The 13793-nt window shown below is 35.9% G+C and overlaps 1 protein-coding gene across 3 annotated transcripts in view; it reads right to left on the bottom strand.

Annotated features, from left to right (window-relative positions):
- The window catches only part of FER (FER tyrosine kinase), a 466095-nt gene that overhangs the window by 214571 nt on the left and 237731 nt on the right, over positions 1-13793 (bottom strand). The gene's annotated exons all lie outside the window — the stretch shown is intronic.

Below are 13793 nucleotides of genomic sequence, written 5' to 3'. Positions count from 1 at the left end.
GAATTGCTACTCCAGCTTTCTTTTGGTTTCCATTTACATGGAATATCTTTTTCCATCCCCTTACTTTCAGTCTGTATGTGTCTCTAGGTCTGAAGTGGGTCTCTTGTAGACAGCATATATATGGGTCTTGTTTTTGTATCCATTTAGCCAATCTGTGCCTTTCGGTGGGAGCATTTAGTCCATTTACATTTTAGGTAATTATCGATATGTATGTTCCTATTCCCATTTTCTTAATTGTTTTGGTTTGTTATTGTAGGTCTTTTCCTTCTCTTGTGTTTCTTGTCTAGAGAAGTTCCTTTAGCATTTGTTGTAAAGCTCGTTTGGTGGTGCTGAAGTCTCTCAGGTTTTGCTTGTCTGTAAAGGTTTTAATTTCTCCATCAACTCTGAATGAGATCCTTGCTGGGTAGAGTAATCGTGTTTGCAGGTTTTTCTCCTTCATCACTTTAAATATGTCCAACCAGTCTCTTCTGGCTTGCAGAGTTTCTGCTGAAAGATCAGCTGTTAGCTTTATGGGGATTCCCTTGTGTGTTATTTGTTGTTTTTCCCTTGCTGCTTTTAATGTTTTCTTTGTATTTAATTTTCGACAGCTTGATTAATATGTGTCTTGGCATATTTCTCCTTGGATTTATCCTGTATGGGACTCTCTGTGCTTCCTGGACTTGATTAACTATTTCCTTTCCTATATTAGGGAAGTTTTCAACTATAATCTCTTCAAATATTTTCTCAGTCCCTTTCTTTTACTCTTCTTCTTCTGGAACCCCTATAATTCGAATGTTGGTGCATTTAATGTTGTCCCAGAGGTCTCTGAGAGTGTCCTCAGTTCTTTTCATTCTTTTTTATTTATCCTGCTCTGCAGTAGTTATTTCCACTATTTTATCTTCCAGATCACTTATCCTTTCTTCTGCCTCAGTTATTCTGCTATTGATCCCTTCTAGAGTATTTTTAATTTCATTTATTGTGTTGTTCATCGTTGCTTGTTTCATCTTTAGTTCTTCTAGGTCCTTGTTAAATGTTTCTTGCATTTTGTCTATTCTATTTCCAAGATTTTGGATCATCTTTACTATCATTATTCTGGATTCTTTTTCAGGTAGACTGCCTATTTCCTCTTCATTTGTTAGGTCTGGTGGGTTTTTATCTTGGTCCTTCAACTGATGTGTGTTTTTGTGTTTTCTCATTTTGCTTATCTTACTGTGTTTGGGGTCTCCTTTTTGCAGGCTGCAGGTTCGTAGTTCCCATTGTTTTTGGTGTCTGTCCCCAGTGGCTAAAGTTGGTTCAGTGGGTTGTATAGGCTTCCTGGTGGAGGGGACTAGTGCCTGTGTTCTGGTGGATGAGGCTGGATCTTGTCTTTCTGGTGGGCAGGTCCACATCTGGTGGTGTGTTCTGGGGTGTCTGTGGACTTATTATGATTTTAGGCAGCCTCTCTGCTAATGGGTGGGTTTGTGTTCCTGTCTTGCTTGTAGTTTGGCATAGGGTGTCCAGCACTGTAGCTTGCTGGTCGTTGAGTGAAGCTGGGTGCTGGTGTTGAGATGGAGATTTCTGGGAGATTTTTGCCATTTGATATTATGTGGAGCTGGGAGATCTCTTGTGGACCAGTGTCCTGAAGTTGGCTCTCCCATCTCAGAGGCACAGCACTGACTCCTGGCTGCAGCACCAAGAGCCTTTCATCCACATGGCTCAGAATAAAAGGGAGAAAAAGTAGAAAGAAAGAAGGAAAGAAAGAAAGAAAGAAAGAAAGAAAGAAAGAAAGAAAGAGAGGGAGGGAGCAAGGAAGGAAGAAAAAAAAGAAAGGAGGGAGAGAGGGATGGAGGGAGGGAGGACGGAGGAAAGGAAGGAAAGAAAGAAAGAAGATAAAATAAAGTAAGACAAAATAAAATAAAGTTATTAAAATAAAAAATAATTATTGAGAAAAAAATTTTTTTTAAAGAAAAAAAAAATGGACAGATAGAACCATAGGACAAATGGTGGAAGCAAAGCTATACAGACAAAATCTCACACAGAAGCATACACATACACACTCATAAAAAGAGGAAAAGGGGAAAAAATAAATCTTGCTCTTAAATTCCACCTCCTCAATTTGGGATGATTTGTTGTCTATTCATGTATTCCACAGATGCAGGGTACATCAAGTTGATTGTGGAGCTTTAATCCGATGCTTCTGAGGCTGCTGGGAGAGATTTCCCTTTCTCTTTTGTGTTCGCACAGCTCCCGGGGTTCAGCTTTGGATTTAGCCCCAGCTCTGCATGTAGGTCACCAGAGGGCGTCTATTCTTCGCTCAGACAGGATGGGGTTAAAGGAGCAGCTGCTTCGGGGACCCTGGCTCACTCAGGCCGGGGGGAGGGAGAGGTACGGAGTGCGGGGCGAGCCTGCGGCGGCAGAGGCCGGCCTGACGTTGCACCAGCCTGAGGCGCACCATGCATTCTCCCGGGGAAGTTGTCCCTGGATCCCGGGACCCTGGCAGTGGCGGGCTGCACAGGCTCCCCGGAAGGGGGGTGTGGATAGTGACCTGTGCTTGCACACAGGCTTCTTGGTGGCAGCAGCAGCAGCCTTAGCGTCTCATGCCTGTCTTTGGGGTCCACACTTTTAACCGCGGCTCGCACCCGTCTCTGGAGCTTCTTTAAGCAGCGCTCTTAATCCCCTCTCCTAGCGTACCAGGAAACAAAGAGGGAAGAAAAAGTCTCTTGCCTCTTTGGCAGGTCCAGACTTTTCCCCGGACTCCCTCCCGGCTAGCCGTGGCGCACTAACCCTCTGCAGGCTGTGTTCACGCCGCCAACGCCAGTGCTCTCCCGGCGCTCCGACCGAAGCCCGAGCCTCAGCTCCCAGCCCCGCCCTCCCCAGCAGGTGAGCAGACAAGGCTCTGAGGCTGGTGAGTGCCGGTCAGCACCGATCCTCTGTGCGGGAATCTTCTTGCCTTGCCCTCCGCACCCCTGTTGCTGTGCTCTCCTCTGCGGCTCCGAAGCTTCCGCCCTCCGCCACCTGCAGTCTCCGCCCGTGAAGGGGCTTCCTAGTGTGTGGAAACCTTTCCTCCTTCACAGCTCCCTCCCACCAGTGCAGGTTCCGTCCCTATTCTTTTGTCTCTGTTTATTCTTTTTTCTTTTGCCCTACCCAGGTACTTGGGGACTTTCTTGTCTTTTGGGAGGTCTGAGGTCTTCTGCCAGCGTTCAGTAGGTGTTCTGTAGGAGTTGTTCCATGTGTAGATGTATTTCTGGTGTATCTGTGGGGAGGAAGGTGATCTCCGCGTCTTACTCTTCTGCCATCTTCCCCTCGTGTCCTCGAGGTTCTATATCCTTATATATGCATTCCAAAGGAACAGAAAAAGGAAAGGGAAAAAAAAAGAGGCAAGGAAGGGCTAAATTGGGCAGATGAACAAGGATCCAATTAGGGAAAATCCTGAATGGACTAATAACCTTGCATTGATTCACAAAAGCAATTTATTGGAGTATTTATTGGAGTATAATTGCTTTACATTGTTGTGTTAGCTGCTGCTGAATAACAAAGTGAATCAGCTATATGTATACTTATATCCTCATATCCTCTCCCTCTTGCGTTTCCCTCCCACCCTCCCTATCCCACCCCTCTAGGTGGTCACAAAGCACTGAGCTGATCTTCCTGTGCTATGCGGCTGCTTCCCATTAGCTATCTATTTTACATTAGGTAGTGTATATATGTCAATGCCACTCTCTCACTTCATCCCAGCTTACCCTTCCCCCTCCCCATGTCCTCAAGTCCATTCTCTACATCTGAATCTTTATTCCTGTCCTGCCCCTAGGTTCTTAAGAACCTTTTTTTTTTTTTTTAAGATTCCATATATATGTGTCAGCATACGGTATTTGTTTTTCTCTTTCTGACTTCACTCTGTATGACAGACTCTAAGTCCATCTACTATGCTCTGTCATACCCTTTACCCATAAACCCTCAGTCATCCTTCACAATTCTTGGAAGGCTTCCTTGAACCATCAAGGTAAGATGCCTTTCTTATGTCCTCTAAAAGACCATATTTCCTCTAGAATAGGATTTATCATCTCAATCAGTACCTAATATAATTTTTATTATAAAATAGGCACTCAATACATATTTACTGAATGCTAATTAAAGAGACAGAGGCACGCTTAAAACCTGTGAATTCCTAGATAATTCTGACCTATTTACTTCAGATGAACACTGATGACCTTCCAGAAACCCTACATTCAAGATTGCAAGGAGTGAAGGAGTGTTTTATAAGTTATTCCTAGAGAAGACTTTAAAAACTCTGTTGACTCTCTCACCATTCAGTGTTATGGACAGTAAAGAATGATTCTCATGGTCTCCAACTGAAGTGATTGGATTCCAAGGGCAAAAAAAGATACAGATTTATTATTTAAAAGAGATCATAGCACTACTAGAAAGTATAAATAAAATCATACCTCTTGAGTTCACCATTATAAAATATTTCTAATAATAAAACCATAAAACAGTAAGGGCCATGATTTGAACATGAATGTCTTCATGTTCAGAAGAAATTATAACAGATCTTTGTTGCTCTTGAGTCTATTTCTCATTAAATAGTTATCAATCAAGATCCAAGGATGTCCACGAGATTATAATTTCCTATTATGGGTATTTCTGTTATTAGACTTTATTTTTTGGTATAATTTTAATGCATGCCAGTTGTTATATAAATAACAGAAATAAAACCTTAAAGTTTCATTTTCTCTAAGGCTTATATATGAATGAGGCTTTTCATTTTAAAAAATCACTTGAAGATATCTTTTTAATGTCCTTGGTCTTTCTAATTTAAATCCTATTATTTCAGTGTCATTAGAATTCTTAGCATGCATATTTAGTCTCTGTAAAGTAGGATGTGGGACAAATCTTTTGTGGCACAATTAAATTGTCCCCCTCAAGGACAACATAGTAGAAGGTGAGCACTAATTTAGTTAATATGGTAAAGAAAGATAAATGGTTCTTTTAAAAAGTGAAAACAAGCACTGCCAATTCTTGTATTTCATTTTCACTTTTGAAGTGGGTTAAAACAGGACAATAATTTGCATATAAGAACTATTAAATATTACATAAGATTGCTTCACCATTTAAAAGTTAATATCAGAGAGAAATCTCAACAAGTTGTCAAATGAATTTTATGGAACCAATCATAGTTCATAGTAGTATAAAATACTTATAAACTGAATACGAGAGCATCAGAAATATTTCCTATCTGTACTTAAAAGTATTTATGAAGTTTGCAAGAGCAACATAACTACATGAAAATTTAACTTCTAATATAAATCAATAAAAGAAGGAAATGAAAATATGAGAAAAAAGCTATTATACTAAAAGAACTGAAATGGAGTGTGTCATTTCCAAAGAGATCTCATTCATAAATCTAAACCATGCTCCACTTTGGAAACAGTAAAAGTTAACATTTTTATATAATTCTAAAAACAGGGTATTAAGATCTTTAAGTTATAAATTTTTTTCAAATATTATATCAAGCATTTATTAAATATCCAGATTTTCTAAAAAATAATGACAGATATTTAGTGAATTACGCATTATACACCGTGAGATACATAAAAAATGAGTAAAACTATTCTTGCTCTCAAGGAGCTTATCGAATGGGGATGTCAAACTACAAAATGAACAATAACAGCAGACAATAAAGTAAGTACCCTAATTACTGAAAAGTTAGATGTGAGCCCAGAGGAAGCGGATGTTTTTTATGGAATACTCCATGAACATCTATATTAAAGTTGACCATAATAAAATGGAAATTACACATCATCATCAGAGGTTTTCTACCTCAGAAGTTTTTGTGGGCTACAGGCTGTAGAGGCAGAGATAGGAGAGTAGTAATAAGGATAAGAGGTTGTGTGACTTATGAGACTAAACCAGCATGGAAGCAACAGGTCCCTCTTCTCTCTCTGCCATATTCTACTTATCAATTCACCTCACTCACCCCTTACCACCTCTCATGTGTCCCTCCTATTCTACTGACCACTTCTCTCCTGGCTTGAATTATACAAGAATCAACATTAAGAACACTCTGTTAGAATGCCTTTGTCTTTTAGTTGGTAGAGACTTATGTTGTTTTCCAGATCTCACTAACTTAAATCCATTGTACTCTGGGGTTTTTAGAACATCAAATATGTTCTCAATGTCTAAGTTCAAGATTTGGAAAGTAAGACAGTAAAAGAGATGGTAAACCTCCATTAAATTATCCAGAAAAGGTAATGTATAAAATTTAAAAATTCAATTATTGGCAACATATTGTGGACTTTTTATTTCCCATAAGGGCAATATGAATGAAAACAACACTTCAACAAAACCTCATTCCATGTTAAGGTTTTTTCACTGTGTGTGAAAAACTTAGCTAAATATTAAATTGTTCAGGTATATAATTAAGAGAGAGATTTGTAAATGTCATAGGTGTGATCTTTCGGTTAAACTTTTGATCTCCTGTTTAAACTTTTTACTGTATTTAATGCTAATTTTATTACTATTTTGATCATAAATCTGGATCCTAGAATTTTACTATTCTGTTCAGCAAAAATTGAAAGTAGACAAAAAATTCCAATGCAGAATGTTCTTCATTAAGTTGTATAAAATACAACTTAATATTATGCCCTTGGCTATTATTAAAGGACACTGAAAGCAACAACCTATGAAATCTGTCCTTAAACTTTTGCAGAAATGTTGTTAAGGACACTGTTATATCTAAAATCCCAAGAGAGAAATTTCCTTTAGAAGTTATTGGTAGTAAAACTTCACTTTAAACAAATTAATAACCTTCCTCCTCTCTAATCATGAAAATAGTTCACTTTTTCTACAATGGCTTACAGCTAAATTTCAAGCTCAATGTGGAAATTATTATAGGTCTTTAGGAAACTGCATTTTGTATTTTATTTACTGTTGTTAAATTTTCACTATCAATTATTTTTCCATGGTATTGATAATTTGTTTCTATTTATATTTTAATATTATTCACTGAAATATAATTTGGATATGGCTACACAAGTTCTTTGTGAAACACAGTAAAATCAAAATTGATTTCTTTCTGTTTTTTAAATGTGCTAATAAATACCTTAAATTCTACAAGCAATTAAAAGGCTGGATAGGCTTCAGTAATTTAGTGAGGTATGAGCTATCACTAACTACACTTTAGATGTGCTTAGTAAACCTTGCTTGTAAACCTTCAATGAAATGGCATTTTCCATAGATAAATCCTAATCGTGGTAGTCAAGGCTCTCAAAAATCTGGCTTTAAACTAAACTTTTCAGATTACTCATCTTTTAAATCGTCTTCTTCTGTCAAGGGAACTGATCTTGCCTTCCTTAAAACAAGTCTCAGAATTTCCCAAGTTTTAGATTACTTCCTTACTATAAGCCCAAATAATTTCCCTAGTCTTTCTGCCTATTCTCAAGACCTACTTCAAGTCTACCTTTCTCTATGAATCATTCCTAGGCCATATGCTTTTCTAAATTCACTTATCACTACTTTAAAAATCCTTTAAGTATTTTTCAAACTGAGGTTCACAAAATCAACTCTTTGGATGTAGACTTTAAAGAAATTATTAATAGAGTGCATCACATTAAGAAACATGAAAAGTTGTTTTGTAAAATTTGTCTCAGTTATAAACACACATACATACCAACGTTTCCAATTTTGTGTGTCCTGAGTCTCAATATAAAATGTAATTTCTTTCTATGCACTGTGGAAAAAAAAGCTTTAGAAACACTGCTTTACAGTGTTCTATTAAATATTATCATAAAATATGGTTTTAGAAAATTTTTAACATTACAAAAATAATACGTTCAATGAAAAAAAATTTAAACGACACTTAAGCCAAAAAAAAATATTTTTTAAATTTAACTTTTGAAGGGGTAATACACTCACAGTGTTTTTTAAAAGTGAAAAATACCAAATTTAGACTCTAAAAAGTTTCCCTTAATACCTCTATTGCCATTTCAACCTCCTCCCAAAACATGTAACCCCTGTTATACATCAACATCATTATTAGTTTGAGTATATAAAATTTCTTTATCATATAAAAGCAAATTCAGACATATAATCTTATACTCACATACGTCTTATATAAAAGATAACATAATATATACTCTGTTTTTTAGCCTAATTCCTTTTATTAGCAATATATCTTGGAACTCTCTCCAACCAGTACATAGATGCTTTCTCATTTATGGTATTCCATTGGATGAGGAACCATAATTGATGTAACTAGACTCCTGTTAATGAACATTTAATTATTTCCAATCTCCTGATATTACAAACAATGCTGCAGTGAATAACCTTATACGGATATCATTTCATATATATACAAATATAACTAAAGGATAAATTGTAGAAGTGTTATTGTTATTGCTATTGTAGAAGTCAAAGGTATATACGTTTTATAATTTTTATAGATTCTGTCACATTGCCTTCTACAGAGGTTTTTCTAATTTATACCCCATTACCAAATTATCTAAGGGTCTTTATCTGCACATCTTTGCCAAGAAAGTGAATTATTAAACTGAGTTTATGCCAATCTGATCGGTAAAAAATTATCTCATTATAGCCTTAATTTTCTTTTATTCTACTGAGTAATGTAATCATGTCATATTTTAAAAGCCATTTGTATTTTTATTTTTTGAACTATCCACTCATGCCCATTGCCAATTTTGCTATTTGATTGTCTTTATTTTATTAATTTCTAGAGGTTCTTTATATATTAAAGAGATTATGGTATGTGCCCCTTGTGGTATGGGTTTTCATGAATAGATTAGCAAGTATTTTAATTTTCTGTTGATCTCTTAAAAAGCAATTACTATATATATTTTGTTTTCCCGTTTTCTAATTCATTTCTTTATGCTTTTACCTTTGTTAGTTTCTTTCTTCTGCTTTCCTTTTATTTAACTGTGGATTTTTCTCCTAATTTTTTGAGTTGGATGCTTAACTCGTTTATTTCATTCTTTTTGTTTTGTCCATGTTAAGCTTTTAAGGCTCTGAATTTTCCTCCAAGGGCAGTTTCATCCGCATCACTTAAGCTATATATAAAACTTTATTTTCCCCACACATGTCCTGCATTCATTGATGCAAGCAAGGAATATAGAAATCTAAGGTAAATTCCTCCCTTTCAACAGGTATTTTTGCTGGAGCTTGGTAAGATCTACAGCAACTTGGTTCTTTGATCACATCTTTTCTTAACTTTGTGCTACACAACTTCTGCCCAATCTAAGTTGCTTTTGGCTACCTAAACATGTACTTTTAAGTCTGTGGATAATATACAGTTCCTAGTTTCATGAAAAATGCAGTTTATAGATTTTTAATTTTGTTGTTGTTGTTCTTTTGTTATTGTTCTATGGTCTCCAACAAGGAACAAGGAAATAATGTTAAGTTATGCAACCCTGTTCATACCAGAGTTCCTCTTATATATTTTCTTGTATATTTCTATGTTTCCCAGCATCCATACATATATAGAAGATTTTGTAAATACTTTAAAATGATGAAATGATACACTTCAGGCAATGTTTGTGCTGTAAATACCAAATCCTATCTTTCAATCTGCATTAAAAAAAGTCCAATGACTTTTCTTTTAACCACTTGGGCACCATCTGCCTAATCCCGTCATCCTTCATCTGTTTACAGGATGGATAAGAAGAATGTTCATATCTCCCAAAAAACCTGGCTCCTCAGACTAAAAATATTATGATATTTGAGAAAGTCTGAGGAAGACTTAAGCATGAAATACCTTTGAGAGATCACATAAGAAGAAACATTAGTGGTCTCCAAGGTCCATTAATTTTTTGAGACCAACATTGCTCCTCCTCACAATTATCTGCTGGTAAAGTTTGAGATAAAACCTGAAAGTCAGTCTATGTATTTTATGTGCTATAACAAGGTTCTTTTATTTTATTAAATGGAACAAGCCTAAAATCCAAGTTTAATTTGACTTCCGAAACTATGCTAAATGAAGGCTAAACATTCAAGTATTTTCTGTATTTCCCTTAGCACAACATGCTATTATAGTTCTTGTTAGACTAAGTTTATGGGATGGGATCATAACTGTCATGTTCACTGTTACATACTGCTAGAATACTGAAATACAGAAAACAATTGTTCTTGAACTACTGACGTTACTAAGACTACAGATTAAAATTTATGCTAGCTGAGGTTGTAGTAAAAAGATGATGAACAGAACAGAATCATTTTCAGGTCACGACTCTGAAATTTACGAGAAATGTGGCTTAGGTTCATTACAACCTCCGGGTTTCCTCACCTAATAATGGGGATAATACTACTACTCAGTTCACAGTTGTTGAAAATATTTTTAAAATAATAGAAGTGGGGGCTTCCCTGGTGGCGCAGTGGTTGAGAGTCCACCTGCCGATGCAGGGGACATGGGTTCGTGCCCCAGTCCGGGAAGATCCCACATGCCGCGGAGCGGCTGGGCCCGTGAGCCATGGCCGCTGAGCCTGCGCGTCCGGAGCCTGTGCTCCGCAACGGGAGAGGCCACAACAGTGAGAGGCCCGCGTACCGCAAACAAAAAATAATAATAATAATAGAAGTGGAGTGTTATCAACAGACTATATACTCAATAAATGTATTTTTTTTCTTCCTTCACAATTTAAAGTCTTCCAAATTTGCCTTCTGTTCTATTTGTCCTGTAAAAAAAGTTTTTAAACAGGAAAGTATAAGGTATTTTACAGTTTCCAAAATCCACAGAGAAAATTTGACTTTTCCTGAGTTACATCCTTTTATAAAAAACAAGTCATCTGGTAAGTACTGGAAGAAGTAACTATATTACTCAAGTATAAAGTAAAATTAATAGTCTTTAAGTGATCTGAAACTTCAAGCTCTCCTCTCATAAACTGTTCTTTGTTTGCATGTGTTTGATCAAGAATGCTGTTATCAGGAACCTTATGACAAGTTAGTTTCAGTCACAGAAAGATTTACTCTCCTCGCAAAAATCTGTTTCTAATATTCTGGCATGCTATACCAAATTCTGATCAAAAAGCCACAATTAATTGATTTAAGCCGGCAGGCAAGTCATTTGTCTAAGGTTCAACTTAGCAACTCACTCCTAACTTGCCTGAATTTAATCATGAACTTTAACTTCCATTCAGAAAGAAAAAAATGTTTTAAACAGCTAAATCTGAAGAAATATTAAACTTAACAAACTTTCAAGGCAACATTTAAATGTTAAAGTTGAACTAGATGTCTTCCTTACCTATATCTTACAAAGTCCTATATTTTACCTAAAATCCCAGCTCTGTCACCTGATATTACTGTTTAATAATTTACCTTTTACAGAGACCTATATTTTGCTATGTTAAAGACTTTTTCAATTTGACATTTTATGGAATCAAAGACACTTCTTTTCCCTTAAACCCGCATCCATGTTCCTTAAAATAAACACTTTTTTCTCTAAAGTCTAAAATCTAGACTCTACAATCTAGACAGATAATGGTTAAGAACACGGGCTTGAATCCCAGCTCTGCCTCTTAAGAGTTGTGTTATCTTGTGCAAGTCATTTACCATTTAAGCTTCAGTTCCTGATTTATAATTGAATGGGGTTAATAACAATACTTACTTCATAGGAATATATACAGTTAATGCATATAAAAAGCTTGGAAGTACCTGGCTTCTAGGAATTGGTCAGTAAATTAAATTCTTCAGAAAATATTTACTGAACACCTACTAGGGGCTAGCACTGTTCTAGGTACTGCAGATATAGTTGCACTGATTATTAAATGTAATTCTGGCCGTTATGGAACTTACATTTCTCTTGGGGGAAGACAGACAACTAAAAATACATAATACAATATAATGTCAGGTAAACATAACCATAACAAAGAGAAATTAAGAAGAGGGGAACATAAGGAGGTAAGGTGTTATTTCACACATGGTAGTCAGAAAAGGCCTCTCTGATGAAATGACATTTGAACAGAGACTAAACTAAATAAAGAACAGGCCCTGTGCATCCCAAAGTGTTTCCTAATTATAAAGATGATGATTATGAGTGATCAAAAACCCGTGTACAACATGACCTTCACTCCCATATCTTTACACAGGCTTTGGGAGGTAGTGTAGGAGAAATCAGCCAGTGGAGGGTGGGCATGAGTGGGTAGGGCACTCATTAGCTTTATTATCATGAGAAAGTTAAATACTTTCTCTAATTTAGATTGCGTAGTTTCCTGTACCTCTGGAGATAAGAAAGAGACTCCCTTGGCCACTGTGTCCTCTAGTTAGTCATATGATGTTATACATACATTCTCATGGGTAAGAGAGAAATAAATGGAAAGAGAGAAGTAAGTTACTATAAACAGAAATTATATTGAGACCAAAATAGCATTCTTTATGTAGGCTAAAACTGAAGTCTGGCAAGATGGAAATTAGATGTTTTACAGCACATTATATGGTCAAAGACATTAACTTCTTACACAAATTAAATCAAGAAAGAGATTCCAGTTATAAGAGTACAAACACTTCCCAAAGGAAGATACATAACAGATAATACCACCATAAAAAAAATCCATATCAATTTGTTCTCCACTCATAATTGAAAATTATCTACTTTCATAACCTCTGCTTTGCGATTTTCTTTTAAAAGAGTGATATGATTCTTTAAATCAAATGCATACCAATATTTACCACACACTGAGATAATTACTTGCATATTTCAAATATCAGTACTTTAGATCAGGTTAATAGCTAGATTAACTTCGAATTTCTACCTCATAAAACAATCATATGTAGCCCCTTAATCTTCTATAGCTTTCAGTTTAGTTATTTTCATAGATAGTGCTATAAAATGATGGGATATTCAGCTCCACAGCCAGTGCTGGGGGTTTGGGAGAAAGAGAATAATTGGCTATGTAACAGTCCAGAGAATCTACTCCATTTATCTAAGCTCATTTCATGGACAATTTTATATTATGAGGGATATAGCTTTATTTGCAATTATATGCTCCTACCCAAGCCCAGATGAGCATTTTTATGTGCCTCTTTTATGGCTTTGATCTCTCAGTTTAGACCTGGCTAAGCAAGGAGACAATGTAAATATTAGGTTGGCTTGTGAAATGAGACGTCACTATCTCTGAAAACTCAGGTGTATCTCAATAACCTAACGCGGTTGAAAAGTATCTTCACTGCAGTGAACTTTACTTCATATTGGGATATACTGGAATTGAGTTCAAACTTTCACATGTACAATTAAGTATACAAAACTCCTGTCACTTAAAGTGCTGGAGGAAGGGCAGTGGTGAAGAGATGTCAAAGGACCCCCAGATTAATGGTTTGAGCAGCTAGGTATTTGGTGGTACCACTTATTAAAAAGGAAGAACAAATTTTATACTTAAAAGTGATAAACTCAGTTTTAGGTGAAAAGTAGAAAATTTTTAGATGTGGGAAAGATATATATCTGAGCTGGAAATATAAATTTGCAAGTCACTGATGTATTAATAGTAAATGAAGCCACGAGAATAGATGACCTTAACTAAAAAAAAAGAACTCTTAGAATTCTGTAAAACAACAGCAGTTATTCGTTGATGAAAGAGAAAACATTAATAGAACTTTTTTTTTTTTTTTTTTACTAGAGTTAAAATATGACAACCTGTTCCAGACTAAAGGAGAATTTTTATAGGGTTTTTTTGCAATTAGACGTAAAAAAAAGTGACTGGAAAAATATGAACAAAGAATGAGCCCATCTCAGAATTCTAGAAAATTATGCAAGAAGGACAATTCCTTAGCCACAGAATTAATATTTAGCAACTGACTGTTAAAATCTTCTGTGAGCAGAATGTTAAAACTCAGCCCCTCAA

This window comes from Grampus griseus, assembly GCF_964374135.1.
Source record: "Grampus griseus genome assembly, chromosome: 3".
NCBI lineage: Eukaryota > Metazoa > Chordata > Mammalia > Artiodactyla > Delphinidae > Grampus > Grampus griseus.
The sequence above is the reverse complement of the archived record's forward strand: the minus strand, read 5'-3'. Positions and strand labels throughout refer to the sequence as shown.